Genomic DNA, 4,413 nt, shown 5'->3' with positions numbered 1-4,413 from the left:
ACTTTTGTTCAATCCACAGTTGTCACTGTCAGTCCTGTGATCTTTGGGATTCAATTTCTCTCCTTTAGGACCACATATAGGGTCAGAGTAGATGGATCTGCCTGGTTCTCAATTTCAAATATCCTCTAAACATGAATGAGTTCAAATCCCATCACCCCTAAATTATCACACCCTAGAACTGTACAGAATGTTGGGATATGCAAATACCTAAGATTTTATAGATTTAACTATTAGGTCTTTCACAGAGTTTTAGCAGATAGATATCCTGTAGTTCTTTCCCACAGATCTAACATATAGTTCTGTGACTAAAGGAACCCACACATACACGCTATGAGGCGTTTCCAACAATGTGGGTTACAGAAAAAACCCCATTGGGGTAGACCTCAACCAAATAATATATCTTCTAACAGTATAGTTTCATTTCCTCTGTTCCATCCTTTGTGCTATTGATTGACTTTTTGCCTCTATATATGTTATTAACCTCCCAATACATAGTTATTACTTATGCTTTAGATAACTAATAATCTTTTTAAAATTCTAAAGAAAAGCTTTAAAAAATTTATCTCCACTTTTTACCATCTTCAGGACTCTTCAATCCTTTGTATGAATCCAAATTTCAATCTAGTTTCAGTCTTTCTGCCAGAAGAATTACCCTTTAACATTCATACTGCACCAGAGCTGGTAATGCACTCTCTTTGTCTAAAAAAGTTTTTATTTATTCATTATTTTTGAAAGTTTTTTGCTGGGCATAAAATTCTGAGCTGACCTTTTTTTTGCTGTTGTTTATGCACTGTAAGGCAATGTCACTTGTGTTACCTTCAGGTTTATAATTTTTCTGAGAAAAAGTTTGCTCTTTCTTACTATGTAATATTTCTTATTTCTTTGATTGCTGTCTGGCTTTTCTCTTGAATATCGATTTCCAGCAGTTTGACTCTGATGTGTCTAAGTGTGTGTGTGTGTGTGTGTGTGTTCTTGTTTGGGTTCTCTGATTTGGTTTTGTAGTTCATGAATTTTGGAAAATATATAACTATTTTCAAATATTTATTTTGCCCCATTACTTATCTTTTCTCCTTTTGTATCTTCAATTACTTCTTTTTGAAATTATGTCACAATATCTTGAATGCATTTTTCTCCTGCACTCTTTTTTCTCTTGTGCTTCAGTTTGGATAATTTCTATTTACCTATTTTCAGGTTCACTAAATCTTTTCTCTGCTGTGTTGAGTCTGCTGATAAACCCATTGAAGGAACATTTCATCTCTGATATGTTTTTCTTGAATTTCCATTTGACTTAAAATCTTCATCTATGTGCTGAAATTCTCCATCTGTTCTTGTCCAATTAGTTTTCATTTTCTTTGGATAAATACACAGTAGTGGAATTACTAGATCATATGGAATTTCTATTTTTAACTTTTTGAGGAAACTCTGTACTGTTTACTACAGTATTTGTACCAATTTACATTCCCACCAGCAGTGCACAAGTGTTCCTTCTTCTCCACATCCTCACCAACACTTGTTATTTACCTTCTCAATACTAGCCATTCTGACAGGTGCGAGGTGATACCATTGTGGTGTTTATATGCTCCTCATTAATCATCAGGAAAATGCAACTTTTCATGTATCTGTTTGCTATCTATAAGTCTTTGGGAAAATGCCTATTAAGATCCTCTGCCCATTTTTAAATTGGATTATTTGGGCCTTCCTGGTGTTGAGTTGTGTAAGTTCTCTGTTTATTTTGGATATTAACCCTTTATTGGACATATCATTTGCAAATATCTTCTCCATTCAGTAAATTGCTTTTCATTTTGTTGATAGTTTTCTTTGTTAGACAAGAATTTTTAAATTTGGTGTAATCCCAATAGTTGATTTTTTTTCTTTGCTTTGTTTGCCTGAGGAGACAGATCCATAAATATATTTCAAAAGTCAATGTCCAAGAGATTACTGCTTGTATTTTGTTTTAGGAGTTCTGTGGTTTCAGATCTTATATTTGGGTCTTTGATCTATTATTTTGAATTTATTTTTGTGTTTGGTGTAAGGAAGTGGTCCAGTTTCATTCTTTTGCATGTAGCTATACAGTTTTCCCAGCATCACTTGTTGAAGAGGCTGTCTTTTCCCCATTATACATTCTTGCCTCCTTTGCCATAGATTAAGTGACCATACAAGTTTGGGTTCTCTTTCCCCGGGTTCTCTATCCTGTTCCATTGATCTGTGCTTGTTTTTTCCCTGTACCATATTGCTTCGATTGTTATAACTTTGTAGTATATCTTAAAATCTTTTTCAAGATTGCTTTAGCTATTTGAGGTCTTTTGTGGTTCCATACAAATTTTAGTATTATTGGTCCTAGTTCTGTGAAAAATATTGTTGGTATTTTGAAAGAGTTTACACTGAATCCGTAGGTTGGTTTGGGCAGTATGAACAATATTCCTTCAGTCCATGAGCATGGAATATCTTTCCATGTGTTTGTGTCATCTTCAATTTTTCTTATCACTGTTTTGTAGCTTTCAGAGTATAGGTCTTTGGCCTCCTGGGTTAAGCTTATTCCTAGGTATTTTATTCCTTTTGCTGCAACTGTAAACGGAATTATCTTCTTACTCTCTTCTGCTTTGTTATTAGTGTATAGAAACACAACAGATTTCTGTGTATTAAGTTTGTACCCTGAACTAAATTTATGTATCAGTTCTAATAGCTTTTTTGTAGCCTCCTTAGGGTTTTCTCTGTATAGTATCATGTCATCTGCAAATAGTGACAGTTTTACTTTTTCCTACTAATTTGGATGCCTTTTATTTCTTGTGTGATTGCTGTCATTAGGACTTTCAGTTCTGTGTTGAAAAAAGTGGCGAGAGTGGGGGCGCCTGGGTAGCACAGTCATTAAGCATCTGCCTTCGGCTCAGGACGTGATCCCGGCATTCCGGGCTCAAGTCCCACATCGGGCTCCTCCGCTGGGAGCCTGCTTCTTCCTCTCCCACTCCCCCTGCTTGTGTTCCCTCTCTCGCTGGCTGTCTCTCTGTCACATAAATAAATAAAATCTTAAAAAAAAAAAAAGTGGCGGGAGTGGACATCCTTGCCTTCCTGATTTTGGAAGAAAAGCTGTTTTTCACCATTGAACAACATGATGTTAGCTTTGGAATTTTTATATGTGGCCCTCATGTCTTTCACATTGTGGGGAGTTTTTATCATTAAACAGATGTTGAATTTTGTCAAATGCTTTTCTGCATCTATTGAGATGATATGATTTTTATCCTTCATTTTGTTAATGTGTATCACATTCATTGATTTGTGGATATTGAACAGTTATATTCTTGGAATAAATCCCATTTGATTACGGTGAGTGATTCTCTCTCTCTCTCTCTTTTTTTTTCTTTTCTTTTTCTTTCTTTCTTTCTTTCTTCTTTTTTTTTTTTTTTTTTAAGTAGGTTCCATGCTGGGTGTGGAGCCCAACACGGAGCTTGAACTCATGACCCTGAGATCAAGACCTGAGCTGAGATCAAGAGTTGGATGCTTAACCAACTGAGCCACTCAGGCACCTCATTGATCCTTTTAATGTATTGTTGAATTTAATTTGCTAATGTCTGGTTGAGGATTTTTGCATCTATGTTCATAAGGGATATTGGCCTGTAGTTTACTCTTTCTTTGTCTTTCTGTCTGTCTTTCTGTCTGTCTTTCTGTCTGTCATTCTGTCTGTCATTCTGTCTGTCTTTCTGTCTGTCTTTCTGTCTGTCTTTCTGTCTGTCTTGTCTGTCTTTCTGTCTTTCTTGTCTGTCTTTCTGTCTTTCTTGTCTGTCTTTCTTTCTTGTCTGATTTTGGTATCAGGATAATGCTAGACTCATAGAATGTATTTGGAAGCATTCCTTCCCCTTCTACTTTTTGGAAGTTTGAGGAGAATAGGTATTAAATCTTTTTTGAATATTTGGTAGAATTCACTTGTGAATCTGCCTGTCCTGGACTTTTGTTTGGGAGTTGTTTTTTTGTATTTTTTTAACTTTGTATATGTATGTATGTATATATATAATCTTCATACACAATATGGAGAATGACCCTGAGATGAAGAGTCGCATGTTCTTCAGACTGAGCCAGCCAGGCGCCCCTCAGAGTTCTTTCATTAGTGAATCAATTTTGTTACTGTTAATTGGTCTGTTAAGCTTTTCCATTTCTTCCTGATTTAGTTCTGGAAGATTATATGTTTCTAGGAATTTATCCATTTTTCTAGGTTGTCTAATTAGCATGTAATTTTTTGTAGTATTTTATTATAATCCTTTATATTTCTGAGGTGTTGGTTGTATTTCTCTTTCATTTCTGATTTTATTTATTTGGGTCCTCTCTCTCTCTCTCTCTTTTCTTTTCTGGATGAGTCTGGCTAAGGGTTTATCAGTTTTGTTGATTTTTTTTTTTTCTTCAAAAAACCAGCTCTTGGTTTCA

General features: G+C 35.1%; 1 non-coding gene across 1 annotated transcript; it reads right to left on the bottom strand.

The window, feature by feature from the left end:
* Positions 1-258: 258 nt before the first annotated feature.
* LOC123795824 (small nucleolar RNA SNORA18) lies at positions 259-388 on the bottom strand. The gene has a single exon (XR_006780609.2). It is a non-coding gene; the product is annotated as a small nucleolar RNA SNORA18 (small nucleolar RNA).
* Positions 389-4,413: the final 4,025 nt, after the last annotated feature.

Source organism: Ursus americanus, chromosome 35 (assembly GCF_024610735.1).
Source record: "Ursus americanus isolate L20-20 chromosome 35, mUrsAme1.1.p, whole genome shotgun sequence".
In the NCBI taxonomy this organism is placed as follows: domain Eukaryota; kingdom Metazoa; phylum Chordata; class Mammalia; order Carnivora; family Ursidae; genus Ursus; species Ursus americanus.
The sequence above is the reverse complement of the archived record's forward strand: the minus strand, read 5'-3'. Positions and strand labels throughout refer to the sequence as shown.